We start from the raw sequence: 19,933 nt of genomic DNA on the forward strand, positions 1-19,933 counted from the left end.
ATGTTTCAGGCACAGATCTTGTAGACTGTATACTTTGTAAGAGCAAAGGTCACATGGGTCTTTTTTACTATTATATCCCCAATGACTAGTACGGTGCATGGCACAGAGTTGGCACCCAATATAGATTTTTTATTTGAATGATATAAGAAATTAGAACTACGTATAGGAGGCCTAAGATACAGTACTTGTGATTAATCTAGTGAGGGAAATAGACACTTAAATACAACTTGATAAAATACAACTTGTACCATAAAACTTGATATGTTCTAACCAAAGTGTTTCACTGTTTTCCAGTCATTGCAAAAACAGACAAACTTAGGCTTGTTTAAGCAATAAATTAACTTATCATGGCATGTGAGATGGCTCACAGACTATCCCACAAAGCTGGAGAGCCAGACTCTGAAGCCCAAACATGCCCAGCCACTCCTGAGAGCTGGTCTAGCAAACACCACACTTATCACCTCTCTGCAGTAGGGGCTACACACAGGCAGCTCTGCTACTGCCATCCCAAGAATCAAAGACTTGTTCTGATCACTCTCGACCGAAGATCAGCCCCACACCTTGCCCCCTTACACACTAATGCTCACTTGTAAAAAAAAAAAGTTCCGTTCAGGTACATCTGATTGAGGGAGCTCAGATCCTTTAATGGCTTCTTAGCTGCAAGGGAAATTTGAGTTTTCTGGGTTCTACTTCAGAGAGATGGAATTCATGTGGCTAAAAATTTGCCAAACATAAGACCGATACTCAAAAGAATCTAGGCAGCCAAAAGCACACAAGATGGTCACTGCCGAAGGAAAGGGCAAAAGGCTATGGGAACACAGAAGAAGTGAGTAACTCTGGATGGCTCAGGGAAGTCATCAGCAGGGAGGTGACAGGTTGATGAGCTGGGCTGATGAACAAGAATTTATCAGATGGAGAAGAGAGGGCTGGCAATCCAGAAAGGGTAAGCAACATGGGCCAAAGCCCAGCATTATGCAAGGGCATGTGTTGGAATCCAGAAAGGGTAAGCAACATGGGCCAAAGCCCAGCATTGTGCAAGGGCATGTGTTGGAATCCAGAAAGGGTAAGCAACATGGGCCAAAGCCCAGCATTGTGCAAGGGCATGTGTTGGTGGGGAACAGTGAGAAGTTCAGTGAGGTTGGATAAAAGGGGATGGGGTGGGGCAGGATGGCAGGAGATGATGCTGGTACGATCAGGTGGGGCCAGACTGCTAAGCACTTGGTGAGCCATGCTTTTAAGGAATTGGGACTTAGCTTTGTAGGCAATAGGGACCCAGCTTACATTTTTAAATAGAGTGACATGAACAAACTTGGGTCTTACAACGTGTACCCTGAATGGAATGGAGTAGCGAAAAACTAGAAAGGTGAAAATATTTGAGGAAGACCAGTTAAGAGGTTGCTGCAAGAGGTCAGGGGAGAGGTGATGAGAGTCCACACCAAGGCGATGGGGTGGAAATGGACTGAAGGGGATGAATGCAAAATCAGGTAGGAGATGGAATCACCAGGAATTGTAGTAAATAAAGAAGAAGTAATCAAGAATGACAGTGAGGTTAGATTTCTAGCTTAGGTAAATGGATGAAGGTGAAACCATTAACTAAAAACAGGAACGCAGGAGAAAGATCAGGGTCTCTGGGCATGAAAATAAATTTGGTTTTGAACATATTGAGGCTGAAGTGCTTGGAGGCTATATAGGCACAGATGTCTAAGAATTCATTGAAACATATGGTTATGGAGGCCACAGGTCAGGGCTACATACGTAGATTTGGACTTCATCACTGAATAGGTGGAAGCTGATGCCATGAAATCAGATGAGATTACCTAGGGCAAATGTGTAGAATAAGGATAAAGGAGGAGCAAGGACAAAACTCTGAGTAACACTGACATTTAGGTGCTTTGCAGGTAAGGGGGAGCCTGCACACGACAGAGGCCAGACAATGCAGTTAAAGAGGTAGGAGGTTGTCTGGGGCAGAGTGCATCCCTTTGGCAAGGTCATGTGATGCCTATCTTCAAGATTTAATACACAGATAGAAGCTGGGTCCTCTATCTTATAATGCCCTTTGCACTCTTCTCCCTCTATCCAGCAATCTCAGGTGCATTTAACATCTCCTCTCATTCTCCAACAGAGAATGAGGTCAAGAGGCCAACTCTCTCTAACCTACACTGATTTTTTTTTCTTTCTTTAGCCTTCTGTTATATTTTCTATCTGAATTTAAGTTGACATTGAGGTAAACTGTAAAAATGCCCATAATTCTCCACTCTTTCCATAAAGAAGTAGAATCCATTTACTCACTCCTTAAATCTAGGTGAGTTATGTGACTTATTTTGGCAAATGAAACATTAGCACGTGTGATGCAAGCAGTACTTGAAAAGAACTTGCACTTTGGGGCTTAGTTCCTTGCTTCTCTTGGAATCTTGCTGCTATATGAACATACCTAAACTAGCTTACAGGATTATGAGAGATGTGTGGCTAAGTCACGCCTATTACCCCCAACCAACAGATGACAAACCATCAGAAATATGAGTGAGATTATCTGGGACAAGCCAGTGCCCAGTCAAGCCACCAACTGATCCCTGACACATGAAAGAGCCCATTGGAGATCAGCTAAGCCTGTCCCAGACCAGAACTGCCCAGCAGATTCATGAGCCAAATAAATAGTGCAGTTTTAAGCCACTAGTTTTTTGTCTAAAAACATTTGCTTAAAAAAAGCAGTGACCTGGCACAAGGTCAATAAACAGCCAACTCAGTTGTGAGCACCTTTTGTATCTTAACCTCAGAGATGTACAATGAATGTAGGCAATGGAAAAATCCTGAACTACCACATAAAGATTCAATTATGTCCAAACTACCTGGTAAGAAAATGCATCTGTTTCTATGAGACAATGTATTCTAAATTTTAAACAACTGACTTACAAAATGCAGCTAATTTGTAATTTGGAGACTTCAAAAATGTGACTTGATCTTCCTACTTGAACAGACCAATACTCTAGTACCTGTATCAGTTTTCTATTGTCTCTTGCTGCATAACAAACCACCCCCAAATTTAGTAGTTAAATTGAACACTGTCTGCGGCTTCCCTGGTGGCGCAGTGGTTGAGAATCTGCCTGCCAATGCAGGGGACACGGGTTCGAGCCCTGGTCTGGGAAGATCCCACATGCCGCGGAGCAACTGGGCCCGTGAGCCACAACTACTGAGCCTGAGCGTCTGGAGCCTCTGCTCCTCAACAAGAGAGGCCGCGATAGTGAGAGGCCCGCGCACCGCGATGAAGAGTGGCCCCCACTCGCTGCAACTGGAGAAAGCCCTCACACAGAAACGAAGACTCAACACAGCCAAAAATTAAAATAATAAATAAATAATAAATTAAAAAATTTAAAAAAAAAATTGAACACTGTCTTTCTAATATACTACAAATACAAAATGTTTATTATATTAAGGCTACTTTGAGGATTCCCTGTTTCATCTATTAAAATTATTTTTAAGTAGATTTTTAATTTATCTAATTCGGCAAAACACTCTGTAACTGATTTAGGCTAAGATGCATCATGTTAGAACTCTAAATAAAACCATAAGGCAGGTAATCGTTTTATCTGTGAGATTCAGTGGTAAGCTACCTGAGGACAGGAACTGTCTGGGTCTGACGTGTCAGGCAGCGACGAACCCCCAAATTTTATCCTAGGATATCCCTAGATTCAAGTGGCTAATGGAGTCCTCAGTTGTGAAGTAAAGTTAAAACTCACAACTACTAAAATATTTACTACCGTATCAATGGTAGTAATCTTATGCAATAGAGTATATACCTCTAGTTTGACATAAAATTTTTTTTTAATTTATTTATTTTACTTATTTTATTTATTTTTGGCTGAATTGGGTCTTCGTTGCTGCGTGTGGGCTTTTTCTAGTTGCTGTGAGCGGGGGCTACTCTTCGTTGCGGTGTGTGGGCTTCTTATTGCAGTGGCTTCTCTTGTTGAGGAGCACGGGCCCTAGGCACGTGGGCTTCAGTAGTTGTGACTCGTGGGCTCTAGAGCGCAGGCTCAGTAGTTGAGGCACACGGGCTTAGTTGCTCCGCGGCATGTGGGATCTTCCCGGACCAGGGTTCGAACCTGTGTCTCCTGCATTGGCAGGCAGATTCTTAACCACTGCGCAACCAGGGAAGTCCGACATAAAATTTATCTTGTAATTCATTTACCCTATTCTTAGTATTTTTGAAAGGTTCATTTTAATTTCCTCTTGTTGTTACAGCTCTATGGCCATTGTGTAACAAATGGGAAATACAATGCTGAGCAAATGGAATACCACAAAATAGTAACGTTAGGGTGGCGTACTTAAATCTTGGGATTTAGAGTCAGACAGACCTTGGCTGGAGTCCAAGCTCTGCCACTTACTAATTATGTAACTCTGAGTAAATTACTCAACTGCTCTTAGCCTCAGTTTTTCTTCTCCAAAAAAAATGGGAAAGGGGCTTCCATGGTGGTGCAGTGGTTAAGAATCTGCCTGCCAATGCAGGGGACAGGGGTTCGAGCCCTGGTCTGGGACGATCCCACATGCCGCAGAGCAACTAAGCCCGTGTGCCACAACTACTGAGCCCACGTGACACAACTACTGAAGCCCACACGCCTAGAGCCCATTCTCCGCAACAAGAGAAGCCACTGCAATGAGAAGCCCACACACTACAACGATGAGTAGCACCTGCTCGCTGCAACTAGAGAGAGCCCGCGCAGCAACAAAGACCCAACTCAGCCAATAAATAAATAGATAAAATAAACAAATTTATTTAAAAAAATGAGAAAAATATACTAAAGTAGGAAGAGTAAATGACGTGTGTTAATAGGGAACATGAGAGGATTTGGGGGGTGATGGAAATATTCATATTCTATATCATGATTGTAATGGTAGTTAGTTACATGACTAAAGCATTTGTCAAAATTCATGGAACTGTACACCAAAAGGTATGAATTTTACTGCATGTCAAGTATACCTCAGTAAAACTTATCTTTAAAAATATAATAATAAAAATTTTCAGTGCATGTGAGGTAGTTAGCACAGTGTTTGACACTTAGTAAGTGCATAATAAATGATAGTTTAATATATCAAAATTATGAAAAATTAATTTTTCCATTGTCACAGCAATGATTCTCCCCATAGTTAATAAATTCTTACATCTTGGTGTACTGAATTGGAGATCAAATTCAGCATTCCCTGTATACCTCTTCTGCTCTTTAAATGTTATTAAATGTCAAAGGAAAGTGCAAAAGAAATAGTCAAAGCATACTTCCAGCTATGGTACTGAATATTTTCACTTTACAAAGGTCTATTAAACTCCCATTGAGGGCCCACTCTATGGGATGCAGAGAGATATAAAGACAATACAGGCATTCTGCCAACTTAAACACTTTATATATTCATTCATTCCAAAAGTATTTCTTGAAAACCTATTATGCACCAAGCACTTGCACTTGGAAACACATTTGGGGCTGGGGGAAACAATCACTATCCTTGGGAAACAGTCTTGTGGGAGAAGTGGACTTTAACCCAGGAATTACCCAAATACATATTAAACGTCTCAAAAGTAGATACAAATGGATAGCTGGCTTGGAAACATTACACAAAGAATAGCTGACCTGAAATTCAGCAGAGATGAGAGCAAACCAAGAGTTTTCTTTCTGTGGTGCAAGGAATATGGCAGATAAGAAGGTGAAAGATATAATCCTAGTGGTAGAGAACTTCTTTCTGGGAGGGATTCTCAATTTTGGATTCAAAACATGTGGCCTATGGACAATTGGGGATATTTGAATATGGATTTATGTTAGATGATGGTATTGTATCAATGCTGGATTTTCTGAGTGTGGTAATTATACTGTGGTTATGTAGGAGATTATTCTTGTACTTAGGAGACATGTTGCAGTGTACCTAGATGTTTGCTTATAGTCACAAAATATAGTTGTTCTCCTATCTACGTTTAATCAGACCACTATGGCATCTGGTGATGCTAATATTACAAACATAGTTGTCATTAACCAACTTTGGGTCCTAGGAGATGCACAGTAAAAATTCTCCCCTTTATTGGTGTATTATTAGTATTAATGCTTGAGCAAACTTAAGAATGCCTAGAGAGAGCTTCCCTGGTGGCGCAGTGGTTGGGAGTCAGCCTGCCAATGCAGGGGACACGGGTTCGGGCCCTGGTCCAGGAGGATCCCACATGCCACGGAGCAACTAGGCCCATGCGCCACAACTACCGAGCCTGTGCTCTAGAGCCGCGAGCCACAAATACTGAGCCCGCATGCCACAACTACTGAAGCCTGTGCGCCTAGAGCCCGTGATCTGCAACAAGAGAAGCCACTGCAATGGGAGGCCCGCACACCGCAACGAGGAGTAGCCCCCGCTCGCTGCAACTAGAGAGGGCCCGTGTGCAGCAACGAACACCCAAAGCAGCCAAAAATAAATAAATAAATAAATTAATTAATTTTTAAAAAAGAATGCCTAGAGAGAGTGGTTCATGGGTTAATTATAGACAATCCTCACTACATAGTTTCAGCCTGTATACACGGTTTAAGATTTCTCAATATGTGGCACAAAAACAGACATACAGATCAATGGAACAGAATAGAGTGCCCAGAAATAAACCCACACACCTATGGACAACTAATCTTTGACAAAGGAGGCAAGAATATACAATGGAGAAAAGACAATCTCTTCAGCAAGTGGTGTTGGGAAAGTTGGACAGCCACATATAAATCAATGAAGTTAGAACACACCCTCACACCATACACAAAAATAAACTCATAATGGCTTAAAGACTTAAATATAAGACAAGACACCATAAAACTCCTAGAAGAGAACATAGGCAAAACATTCTCTGACATAAATCGTACAAATGTTTTCTTAGGTCAGTCTCCCAAGGCAATAGAAATAAAAACCAAAATAAACAAATGGGACCTAATCAAGTTTATAAGCTTTTGCACAGCAAAGGCAACCCTAAACAAAATGAAAAGACAACCTACAGACTGGGAGAAAATATTTGCAAATGATGAGACCTATAAGGGCTTAATTTCCAAAATATACAAACAGCACGTACAATTCAATAAGAATAAAACAAACAACCTAATTGAAAAATGGGCAGAAGACCTAAATAGCCATTTCTCCAAAGAAGACATACAGATGGCCAATTATGCACATGAAAAGATGCTCATCATTGCTAATTATTAGAGAAATGCAAATTAAAACTACAATAAGGTATCACCTCACACCAGTCAGAATGGCTGTCATTAAAAAATCTACAAATAATAGGGCTTCCCTGGTGGCGCAGTGGTTGAGAATCTGCCTGCCAATGCAGGGGACACGGGTTCGAGCCCTGGTCTGGGAAGATCCCACATGCCGTGGAGCAACTAGGCCCATGAGCCACAGTTACTGAGCCTGCGCGTCTGGAGCCTGTGCTCCGCAACAAGAGAGGCCGCGATAATGAGAGGCCCGCGCACCGTGATGAAGAGTGGCCCCCACTTGCCACAACTAGAGAAAGCCCTCGCACAGAAACGAAGACCCAACACAGCCATAAATAAATAAATAAATTAAATAAATAAACCCAAAAGTTTAAAAAAAAAAAATCTACAAATAATAAATGCTGGAGAGGGTGTGCAGAAAAGGGAACCCTCTTACACTGTTGGTGGGAATGTAAATTGGTACAGCCACTGTGGAAAACAGTATGGAGGTTCCTCAATAAAGTAAAAATACAGTTGCCATATGATCCAGCAATTCCACTCCTGGGTATATGCCCAGACAAAACTATAATTCGAAAACATACATGCACTCCTATGTTCACAGCAGCACTATTTACAATAGCCAAGACATGGAAGCAACCTAAGTGTCCATCGACAGATGAATGGATAAAGAAGATGTGGCACATATATACAATGGAATATTACAGAGCCATAAAAAGAAATGAAATTGAGTTATTTGTAGTGAGGTAGATGGACCTAGAGACTGTCATATAGAGTGAAGTAAGTCAGCAAGAGAAAAACAAATACCATATGCTAACACATATATATGGAATCTAAAAATAATAATAATAATAATGGTTCTGAAGAACCTAGGGGCAGGACAGGAATAAAGACGCAGACGTAGAGAATGGACTTGAGGACATGGGCAGGGGGAAGGGTAAGCTGGGACGAAGTGAGAGAGTGGCAGTGACATATATAGACTACCAAATGTAAAATAGATAGCTAGTGGGAAGCAGCTGCATAGCACAGGGAGATCAGCTCTGTGCTTTGTGTCCACCTAGAGGGGTGGGATAGGGAGGGTGGGAGGGAGACGCAAGAGGGAGGAGATATGGGGATGTATGTATATGTATAGCTGATTCACTTTGTTATACAGCAGAAACTAACACACCATTGTAAAGCAATTATACTCCAATAAAGATGTTTAAAAAAAAAAGTCCATTGACAGGTGAATGGATAAAGAAGGTATGATATACATGTACAATGGAATATTACTCAGCCATGAAAAAGAATGAAAATAATGCCATTTGCAGCAACATGGATGGACCTAGAGATTATAATACTAAGCAAAGTAAGTCAGAAAGACAAATACCATATGATATTACTTATATTTGGAATCTAAAATACAACACAAGTGAACCTATCTATGAAACAGAAACAGACTCAAAGACATAGAGAACAAACTTGTGGTTGCCAAGGGGAAGGGAGGGGAGGGGAGGGAAGGATTGGGAGTTTGGGATTAGCAGATGCAAACTATTATATATAGGATGGATAAACAACATGGTCCTACTGCATAGCCCAGGGAACCATATTCAATATCCTGTGATAAACCATGATGGAAAAGAATATATATATACGTATAACTGAGTCACTTTGCTGTACAGCAGAAATTAACAAACATTGTAAATCAACTATACTTCAATAAAATTTTAAAAATTTCTCAATATGGAGATTTAGTATATTACAATGATCCTATGTCATGTTTATTTCAGTACATTTAATGGCTACAAATTTATTCTTCAAGGACATTTTTTAAAAACAGACCCAAGAGTTATCTAAAGCCAAATATGATGAATAAAGTGAATAATCCAAATACGTATTTTTTTTCCAGTGGGAGGGGTAACAGAAATTAGCCGTATTTATAAAGTGAATTGTTTTTCTTGTATGTTTCTTAAATTGGCTTTAAAGGCAATTGCAAAAGAGTTTGCTAATGCTTTTGAAACCTTGCACCTCAGATTGGGACTTGAACCCATACAGCTGGGACTCGAACCCGAGCCAAAACCCACAGTCTTCCAACTGAGATCACACACCTGGTTTCAGGACTTAACGAAGGTCAGGTTCTTGATGTCTCATTGCAGAAAGAATTCAGTGAGAGACAAAGTGTTAGGTAAGAAGTGATTTATTAGAGAGAAACACACTCCACAGACAGAGTGTGGGCCATCTCAGAAGGTGAGAAAGGCACCAGAGTATGGGATTGTCAGTTTTTATAGGAGTGGTTAATTTCATAGGCTAAAGAGTGGGAGGAGTAGTCCAGCTATTTTAGGAAGGTGAGGGGATTTCTAGGAATTGGGCCACCGCCCACTTTTTGATCCTTATGGAACTGTCGTGGAGCCTGTGGGTGTGTCATTTAGCTTGCTGATGTGAGCGTATACTGAGGCTCAAGGTCTAGTGGAAGTCGACTTGTCCACCATCTTGGATCTATTTGGTTCTAATCAGTTTATGTCATGTCATGTCCTCAGGCTATGTCATTCTTTCAAAGGTTGTGCCCTGCCTCCTTCCCTCCTGTTTCATTTTGAGTAATTACATTATTGTTCAACAAGTGTGTAGCCTTCTGGAGTTTCAACTTTGAGGAACAACATAATTTATATTTCATTATGTTTTTTTTAAAAGTCACCTAACTTTAGAGTTGTACCTTTAAGCAGATGGCTTTAATTCAAGTAATTCATTTTAGCTATAAAAAGAATTTAGTGGTAATTGGAAGTTAACACTGGAATCTTTTTAAGAGCTTGAAAATATTTTATTTATTTTTATTGAACTATAGTTGATTTACAATATCGTATTAGTTTCAGGTGTACAGTATAGTGATTCAGATTTTTTTTTGGCAGATTATATTCCATTATAGCTTATTTCAAGATATTGGGCATAAATCCCTGTGCTATACAGTAAATCCTTGTTGCTTATCTGTTTTATGTATAGTAGTTTGTATCTGTTAATTCCATACTCCTAATTTGTCCCTCCTACCCCACTCTGGTAACCATAAATTTGTTTTCTATGTCTGTGAATCTGTTTCTGTTCTGTTTATAGATTCATTTGTGTTATTTTTTAGATTCCACGTATAAGTGATATCATAGAGTATTTATCTTTCTCTGACTTATTTCACTAAGCATAATATTCTCTAAGTATATCCATGTTGCTGCAAATGGCAATATTTCATTCTTTTTATGGCTGAGTAATATTCCATTATATATCACATCTCCTCAAGCCAATTGTCTGTTGATGGGCAACACTGTAATTTTTAATAAATATATCATTCAGTCAGTAAGCATGGCTCAGGGCACTGCTAAGTGCTATGTGGGGCCCACAACATCCTTTAGGAATTCAACATCTAGTTTAACACATAAGACTAAATATTAAATGATAAGGGTCAAAATTTAAAAGTTGCCGCTCTAATGTGAGCCTTTAATCATTATTTTATCATTAGCTTACTAATCTAATGCATAAAAACTAATACATTTTATTTTGTCTCATTCCTTGGCTGCACCTTCGTCCACTATTACTCCTCTGCTCCTAAATAACTATTCAGGACAACACCCATACATGATTTACATTCAGATTGCTTGGAGGCGGTCCCGTCCTACAACTAAGATATGGTGATCCACATACCACCCAGGTTAAGAATTGCCCATCCGTAGTAAATTGAGAACATTATATAATTCTTCCAGGTGAATGAGGACTTTGCGAGAGAAGACATAATTATTATATAGAGAAACAAAAATATTTATTCTCATATGCAATGCTTATTAAATTATATGAATTATGTATTACTGGATTTTTTCCTCATATTTGTCTTGTTCCAGAAAAGGATTTGAGGTAGGTGAGTAAACTATAGATAATTCATAAGCAATGGGCTGTGTAGGTTGATTTCCCCACTCAAAAACATGGATAATTTCATACACTGTAGTGATAGCATAATAAAAGTAGCTTAAATGTTTAAGCAACCAGATTCAAACACTAGTTACGGGTAATTTATACTTGGGACAATCTAGCCCATTAGTCACTACTATATTTAGCATCCAGAGCAATTCATATCAATGTGGGCTAATTATTCTGACTAAATGGATCAGTCAATTCAATTCAAAAGTTAGTATAATTGATTTTCCTCCTACTGAATTGACATTGGCTGTGACGTTCCCATTACCTGAATTATGACATTCCAGATCAAGCCCATGGTACTAGATCTTAAACCTCAACCCCCCTCACAAGCACCCTCTTCCAGTCAGTCACTATTTCTCCTTTCCACCCCCTCCTTTCCATCCCACGCCATTATCTTTCTTGTCATTTCTCAGTTGACTGTAGTAGCTTTTCAGATGCTCCCATTGCCACCATCGCTGGTCAAAATACCGTTCATGCCATGGTCTGAGGAAGTTTCCCAAATCACAGATCTGATCATATCACATCCTTAATTGAAACCCTTCAAAACGGCTCCCCTGTGGTTACAGCAGGAGCTTTAGAACCTTCTTGACTTAATCTATTGGAAGAAATAATCACAACTCAAGGCACACATACTAGTTCAGGATGTGCATATATATGCATGATATGCATAACTGAAGTAAAAGTTTTATGAAACAAACTTACCCTTGCTTCTTGTGATGCACTCTGATCTATTCTATTCTATTCTATTCTTCTGTTCTATAAAATTGTATTTCACATAAAAAAATTATTGCAAACCACTAAATTGATCTCACAATCCACTAATAGGTCATAAGCTACAGTCTGGAAAATCCTGGTCTAGGGGATATAGTTCAAACCACTTACCTCGGTTTCCAAGCCTTTTTCTGCTATAGCTCTAGGTGACAATTCTGGCTTCATTCATTTATCCATCTAACCAGTAAGTAGCCGCCCAACGCCCACTACTGTCAGGCCCTAGGTGGGGAATTAAAGGCTCAGTGCCGACCAGAGAAAAGAGCGCAGACCAATAAAAAGTCTATTACCATTCCGTGATAAAAGGAAGACAAGACTCGCCGGTCGCAGGGAAAAGGCGGAGGCGGCGGCCACCACGGCTCGGCCAGGGTTCCCAGTGCCACGTCCGCCGCACCCCCTCCCTGTCTCCCGCCCCCGCGAAGCCTGATGCGACTCCAGCCGGACCCGCTGGCTGCCCCGCCCACCGCCACCACCCCACCGCCAGCCCCGCGAGCAACCTGAGGCCGGACTGCGCGCGCAGCGCCCGCACGGCTCGCACGGAGGAGGAGCTCCGGACCCTGTTCGCCAGCGGCCTCCCTGTGGCCATTCAACCCAAAGAGCTCTACCTGCTCTTCAGGCCGTTCAAGGGGTATGAACGGTCCCCATCAAGCTCACATCGAGGCAGCCTGCTGGTTTTGCGATCTTTGACAACCGGGCAGGAGCAGAAGCCGCCCAGAAGGCATTGAACGGTATTCGCTTTGATCCTGAGAACCCGCGGACCCTGAGGCTAGAGTGTGCCAAAGCCAACACCACGACGGCCAAGAACAAGCTGACGGCTACGCCAAATCCCACCAACGCTCACCCCTCCCTAGGAGCACACTCAGGGCTGATGGGGGCCCCTCTGAGCCCCGCATACCCAGAGTCCTGGGCCCCCTACCCTCTGAACACCACAGAGCTGACCCCAGCCACCTCACCTGCTGCGCTCACCTACCCCGCTGCCACTACCGCTGCCGCCGCTGCCCTACATGCTCAGAGGATGCAGGTCAGGTGGCGCTCTCCCATTTTCAGGATGAAGAAACTGATGTCCAGAGGTGCGCAGGTACCCTTCCTCTGATACCACCCAGCGAGGTTGGAAGTCTTGTCAGTTCTGTTAGTTCTTCAGTCTTGTCGCCACAGCTCGAGGCCCCCGCCCCACTGGGGAGGAAGCCGCCCTGAGCTTCCACTGCCCCAAGGCAGCCCGTGCAGAGCTGCTGCTTCCCTCCAAAGCCTGAGAATTTTAAGCCTGACTCAGTGCACTGTTTCCTGTTTCCTTTCTCTCCTCTTCCTCAGCCCTGTCCTGCCCCAAAACCCCTCTTCAAGGTGCTCACGGCAGGATTCAGGGGCCTTCTCTCTGGGACACCCAGACCCAGCTCAGAGGCCTCCCTGGGACTGAGCGAGGCCTGACCTCCAGTCCAAATTTGCTTCCGTAGCTCCATCTCAAAGAAACGACGCGTTTAATTTTGCATGTTTTCTGGCATGGATTAAGACACTTAAACTTGTGTGTATGTGAGTGTACCGTTTGTTCTCACATTGTGTCACCATAGCAACAGGTCCTGACCACGAATGGTTCATCATTCCCAGCCCCACTGTCCACACCCCTCCCTGCACCCATCCTGTTTCAGTGAGGACCAAGCCCTGCAGCCAGTTCCGCCCAACAGGAAGGACCACCCAGCCAAGACAGAGCGTTTTCCTGGTCATTTCAAATCGGGGTCCTCTGCTTCCTCCTCCTCAGATGCGCCAACAGCCGTTAAGAAAATCCTTTCTCGGGACTTCCCTGGTGGTCCAGTGGTTAAGAATCCCCCTGCCAATGCAGGGAACATGGGTTTGATCCCTGGTCCAGGAAGATCCCGCATGCCGCGGAGCAACTAAGCCCGTGTGCCACAACGACTGAAGCCTGCGTGCTGCAATTACTGAAGTCCCCGCCTAGAGCCCGGGCTCGGCAACAAGAGAAGCCACTGCAATAGGAAGCCCGCGCACCGCAACGAAGAGTAGCCCCCGCTCGCTGCAACCAGAGAAAGCCCACGTGCAGCAACGAAGACCCGAAGCAGCCAAAAAATGTATATATATATATCCTTTCTCTGCCGGTTTTGCGTACCTCTCCACATCGCACCCCACCCCTGCTGTAGCTCATCATTCTTTTCAAACTTTGAAAGCAACCAAAACGTGGAAGTATTTTTGTACCTTGTGTAACAAAATATTTATGCCACATAAAGGAGAGAAAAAAAAAAAAAAAAGGTAAATACAGGCTGTTAAGGCAACACATAGGAGAGATATTTGGGCCATTCTTGTGGGGAGTAGAAGGACTTCCCAGAGGAAGAGACCTCTAAACTGACACCTAACGGATAAGTAGGTGTTAACCAGGAAAAAGGAGTGGTGAGAAGTAGAGTCCCAAGCAAAAAAAATAGCTTGTATACCCCCGGAGGTGATAGAGGGCAGGATCTTTATGAAAAGTGAAAAGTGTTTCTGTGAGGCTGGAGGACAGAGCTCAGGGACATATGATAGAAGATAAGGATGGAGAGGTATTGATTGCCCCATGGAGGGTGTTGAAAGCCACACTTGCTCTTTTAGGCCAGGGGTTTCCAGATCTGTCCGAGGGAACCCAAGGGCTCCTTGATCTTGCCTCTGCCTGCAGAGGCAATATCAAGGCCAAGCAGGCTGGGCTCTCCTGATCGCCTTCAACCAGAATAGCAGTGACGCAATATCAGCTTTGGGAATATGGATTCCCGATACTGGGAAGTGTGGAAAATAGATTGGAAGAGGGCCAAATGGGCAGGTATCCCAAACTAGGGGAGTGGCAGAAAGAGGAGTGGGAAGAATTCAGAGTCAAGAGAAAGAAAAGGCAGCACTGGTGACTGAATTCTTGAACAAGTCCTCATCTTTAAACTTGCTGTGTTTTTTTTGTTTTTTGTTTTTTTTTTGGCTGCGTTGGGTCTTCATTGCTGCGCGGGCTTTCTCTAGTTGTGGCGAGCGGGGGCTACTCTTCGTTGCGGTGCACGGGCTTCTCATTGCGGTGGCTTCTCTTGTTGCGGAGCCTGGGCTCTAGGCGCACGGGCTTCAGTAGTTGTGGCACGTGGGCTCAGTAGTTGTGGCTCGCGGGCTCTAGAGTGCAGGCTCAGTAGTTGCAGTGCACGGGCTTAGTTGCTCCACAGCATGTGGGATCTTCCCAGAATAGGGCTTGAACCCGTGTCCCCGGCATTGGCAGGCGAATTCTTAACCACTGCGCCACCAGGGAATTCCCAAACTTACTGTGTCTTCTGTTCCCTTTGCCTGGAACAGGGGTTCTTAACTTTACTTTTATTCTTTTTTCACAATGAATCTCTTAGACAGTCTGGTGAAGTATGTGGAGCCCTTCTCAGAATAATATATTTAAATGGATAAACATACATATTATTACATAGACATACGTATTACTACAAAGAGATAATTGTATATTCCTATACAGTTATCAGAATGTTAGGGAAACAAATTTGTGTTATGTAGTATGCAATAAATAATAAGGTCTCGCAGTGAGTCTAATTCCTACTGTAATTTCAAAGTAGCAATATGTGTAAAATAACGTTTCAAGAATCTGAGTCAACTGCAATATGAATATATCTATGTTGAATATATCTGTTTCTATTGGTGACAAGTTACAAGTATTGCTAATACTACTCCAGTTTGTGACCTATATTTATAATGGAAAAAAATGCTAAATTTCAAACTGGAGGTTAGTGAAAATAAAGATGTACTCATTTTCTCATCCAAATTCTTCAAGCTCCTTAATTTGAACCGTGGACCCCTTGGTTAAGAGCCCCTGGCTTAAAAGCCCTTTCTTTCCTTGTCCACATGTTGTATCTATTTATCCTCTAAGATTTATTTTATACGTTGCTACTGGTTCTCAAAGCTAGGTTCCCATAACAGTTGTACATAGTCCTATTACAGCCAGTTAGGGACTATTGCAATCATTTGTTTACTTATCAGTTCTCTGCCAATCTGGAATGTGAGTTCCCTGAGGGAAGAAATTATTTCGGATGCCTCTTAGTATCCTGAGTACCTGGTACGGCCTGGCACATAAAAGCCTATTAAGTGAATGAACACACTGTTCCGTGAGAACACTAATAATTTTATAAATCGCTGGGAAAGTGTGGAGAGGGGGCAAAAAGGATACTTTATTCGTATCCGTCTTTCTGGAATACAGAAATTTCATGTTATGGTTTGATGAAAAGATGAAAAGAATGTTAGAAAATCTGCCTAGAATAAGGCAGTGAATAAAATCAGTGCATAAATGGTGGCTAGAAATGTGTGGCAAGCAGAACATGAAAGCTTCTTGTTTCATTTTGCCCTTTGCTCTAATGGCAATATAACCGAGCTCTTCTAGGGAGAAATGGAGATCATGGGACAAGAAGCAGTCTTGGGTACCTGTGAGAGGTGAAGAATTGGGCTGCCTGAAGCTTACTTCTTCACTTCAGTCTCTCCGTCATGGGAAATGGAGGTGAGTTACTGTGAAGCTTAATTTTCAGGTCTCTTCACTTACATGGGTCCTTTCTAGGGTCACCTAATTTTGTATTTGTAATTTCTTTGTATGTGTGCTTTCCAAAGAGGACCTTCCAAATTGTATGAGGTTAGAATATTAGAAAAGTGTTATAGAATCGTGCCCAGCACATAGTATGCTCTGTAAATGTTAACTATCTAACTAACTAGATAAGTAGTGTGTATGATGAATTGTCTAACCTCCTGACCTAGAGTATCTTACATTTGCAGAATAAAATACACTCACAGCATCCAGGCATGAACGTGACTGTTTTCATCCCTGCTTTTGATCATTCTTTTTTCCTTTCCTGAAATACCTATACCTTTCCCTTCTCTCTCATTCTCTTAAATCATGACAGTCCTATAAAGCCCAAGGTAATAAATGGATCCTAGGAACAGAGTGATGGCTATTGAGCGTTTCAGTAGTAGTGTTTAGGAAAACATGAAAAGTAAACCATGGCATGTGTGTGGTAGCGATACCACTAAAGGAGAAAGATAAAGGAGAAAGGTGTGGGCTGACTGTGCCATCAGATCTGGGAGGTGAATGAAAAAAGTAATGATTACACAATGGGCTTTTTAAAAATTCAGCAGTTATTCCACAACAGACTTTATTTTTAGGCAAACTGAATACCTGAATTTTTTAAAAAATCGGTGTTTTAAACCATCCCGCTTGTCCCTAAAATTGACAGAGGTTTTAGGAACATACCATTTCTGGGATGACAATTCTGATACTTTATGTGGGCAAATTATCCCACAGAAAGTTCCCCAACACAAGGGTTGCTGGTAAACGTACATTTTATTTTTTTACTTTTTAAAATTATGTGTATGTTTTGGGTTTTCTTTTTTTTAATTTTTATTTATTTATTTATTTATTTATGGCTGCGTTGGGTCTTCGTTGCTGCCCGCGGGCTTTTCTCTAGTTGCAGTGAACCAGGGCTACTGTCCGATGCAGTGCGCGGGCTTCTCATTGCAGTGGCTTCTCTTGTTGTGGAGCATGGGCTCTAGGCGTAGTTGTGGCTCACGGGCTCTAGAGCACAGGCTCAGCTGTTGTGACGCACAGGCTTAGTTGCTCTGCGGCATGTGGGATCTTCCTGGACCAGGGCTTGAACCCGTGTCCCCTGCATTGGCAGGCGGATTCTTAACCACTGCGGCACCAGGGAAGTCCTAAACGTACTTTTTAAAGTAAAAAATTAGTACTCTGTGTAATTAAATGTGACTTTCATTTAAATTTTTAAAATTTTATTTAAAAAACATTGCACCCTGAAAAGACATGAAGAAAATTTAATTGCATATTACTAACTGAAAGAAACCAATCTAAAAAGGCCTCATACTTGATGATTTCAACTATACAACATTCTCAGAAACTCAAAACTATGGAGACATAAGAGGATCGGTGGTTGCCAAGTGTTCAGAGGGGGGAGGGATGAATAGACAGAGCACAGAGGGTTTTTAAGGCAATGAAACAACTGTATGATACTATAATGGTGAATACCTGTCATTATACATTTGACTAAACTCATGTTTAGCCTCTCTGACTAAATCAAGAGCAAACCATAATGTAAATATGGACTTCAGGTAATAAAGATGTGTCAGTGTAGGTTCATCAATTGTAACAAACGTACTGTTGCAGGATGTGATAGTGGAAGAAGTTGCGTGTGTGTGGAGATGGCATGTGGGAACTCTGGACTTTCTGCTCAATTTTGCTGTAAACCTAAAACTGCTCTAAAAATAATTAATTAGAAGTATATATTGCCCCTGCTTTTAAGTTTAGCATTTAATAACTGAGGGATATGAATTATATTTTTGAAAAAGAATCCATGGAGCTCTGCGTTTTGATACATATAACAGAGTCTGTGCATAACATAGTAACCATTAATAAACTATGAAATGAAATGCTTTAAAAAGTGCCATTTCAGTCATGGCTTCTACTTCTGAACTTCTAAGACATGTTTTTCCTTGACCATTCTTTTCACCTTGTCTTGCGTTCTTGCTGAATCTCTGTGTAATATTGTTTCCCAGTCTATATTGTAAACAGCTCTAAGGCAGAACTGTGACTGCTATTCTTGTATTTCCCGTACAGTCCTGGGGAGAGGGCACTTCCAGCAGAAGGAACAGCATCAGCAAAGACGCAGGATGTGAGGCAGAGGTCAGAGAGAGACCAGGGAGCCAGACAAGTGATGGGTGATGAAGCTGGAAAACTGGATTAGGTTAGTTCCAAGAAATTTCGGTTTTATTCTGTAGGCAGTGTGAAAAACAGGGCAGCGACATAATTAGAACTGTGCTAAAGAAGATTACTCTGGCAGAAGATTGTAAAATGGGTTGGTGCAGGGGAAGGGAGGCACAGAGCCTGATGAAGGACATAAAAACAACAGCTCCTGTGTATTGAGAGCTCACCATTTACCAAGCACTGTGGTAAGTGTTTTATGTGCATCACCTTCCTTAACCTTCACAACGAGTCTATGAAGCAGGTGCTATCATTATCCTCATTTAACCGTGAGGAAAATGGAGAAGTGGAGGCTTGGAGAAGTCACATAAGAGTCAGGTTCTTGGGCGTGTGACCTGTCGTATGCACAGCGCTTGATTTAATGCTCTGCTGTCGCCATCTTCAAATTCCTTTCCTTAACAAAGGGCCCTCATTTTCATTTTGCGCTGGCCCTGTGGAATTATGTAGCCAGTACTGGTTAAATAATTTTTTTTTCTGGGGCCACACAGATAATAGATGTCGGATATGGGATTTAAGAGCACGTCCTCAGCTATGCTATACTGCACTAGTTTATGATCGAAGAACAAACACAGGTGAAGGAAAGGGAATGGATTTGAAGGAAATTTTGTCAGTACTGACAAGGTTTAGAAAGTGTTTGGTTTTTTTTTTTTCAAATTAAAATAATTTTGTTGTGAAAACTTTTTTAGGATTTCACAAAATCTCTTGAGATAACTTGGACTTTCCTATTGGGAAACAGTCTATTACATCACTGAGGGTGCTATTGACTGGCCTTGCTGGTTGGGGAGCTCTGAGCTTTGTGTCAGGTTGATTGTGACACCTGGTGACAGCAACGTATTATTGCAAGGATTTATTTTGCTGTTTCAAGAATCAGGCTGTTCAGTTTGGTTTTGTTTTTTTAAGAGTTTCCCTTCAATTTTATACTTCCCAGACTATTTTTCTTCTGCACACATTGAGAAAACAGATTGAAAAACTGCTTGACTAATTTTTCCCAGTTTTTTTTTTTTTTTTTTTTAATTTTTTTTTTTTTTAATTTATTTATTTATGGCTGTGCTGGGTCTTCATTTCTGTGCGAGGGCTTTCTCTAGTTGTGGCAAGTGGGGGCCACTCTTCATCGCGGTGCGCAGGCCTTTCACTGTCGTGGCCTCTCTTATTGCGGAGCACAGGCTCCAGATGCACAGGCTCAGTAGTTGTGGCTCACGGGCCCAGTTGCTCCGCGGCATGTGGGATCTTCCCAGACCAGGGCTCGAACCTGTGTCTGCTGCATTAGCAGGCAGAT

General features: G+C 42.0%; 1 protein-coding gene and 1 pseudogene across 2 annotated transcripts in view; one reads left to right on the plus strand and one right to left on the minus strand.

Annotated features, from left to right (window-relative positions):
• The window catches only part of CRYBG1 (crystallin beta-gamma domain containing 1), a 221,437-nt gene extending 209,147 nt beyond the window's left edge, over positions 1-12,290 (minus strand). Inside the window, exon 1 of the mRNA XM_082475082.1 lies at positions 12,197-12,290. The gene's annotated coding sequence lies outside the window, so the exon portion shown is untranslated. The remainder of the gene's footprint in view (positions 1-12,196) is intronic.
• Positions 778-19,648, plus strand: LOC309667345 (RNA-binding protein with multiple splicing 2 pseudogene; annotated as a pseudogene). Its single transcript, XR_014268486.1, has 3 exons — positions 778-826; positions 12,213-12,976; positions 16,282-19,648. The product of XR_014268486.1 is annotated as an RNA-binding protein with multiple splicing 2 pseudogene (transcript).
• The last annotated feature ends 285 nt before the right edge of the window (positions 19,649-19,933 follow it).

Source organism: Balaenoptera physalus (assembly GCF_965194825.1).
Source record: "Balaenoptera physalus genome assembly, chromosome: 9".
NCBI classification, from domain to species: domain Eukaryota; kingdom Metazoa; phylum Chordata; class Mammalia; order Artiodactyla; family Balaenopteridae; genus Balaenoptera; species Balaenoptera physalus.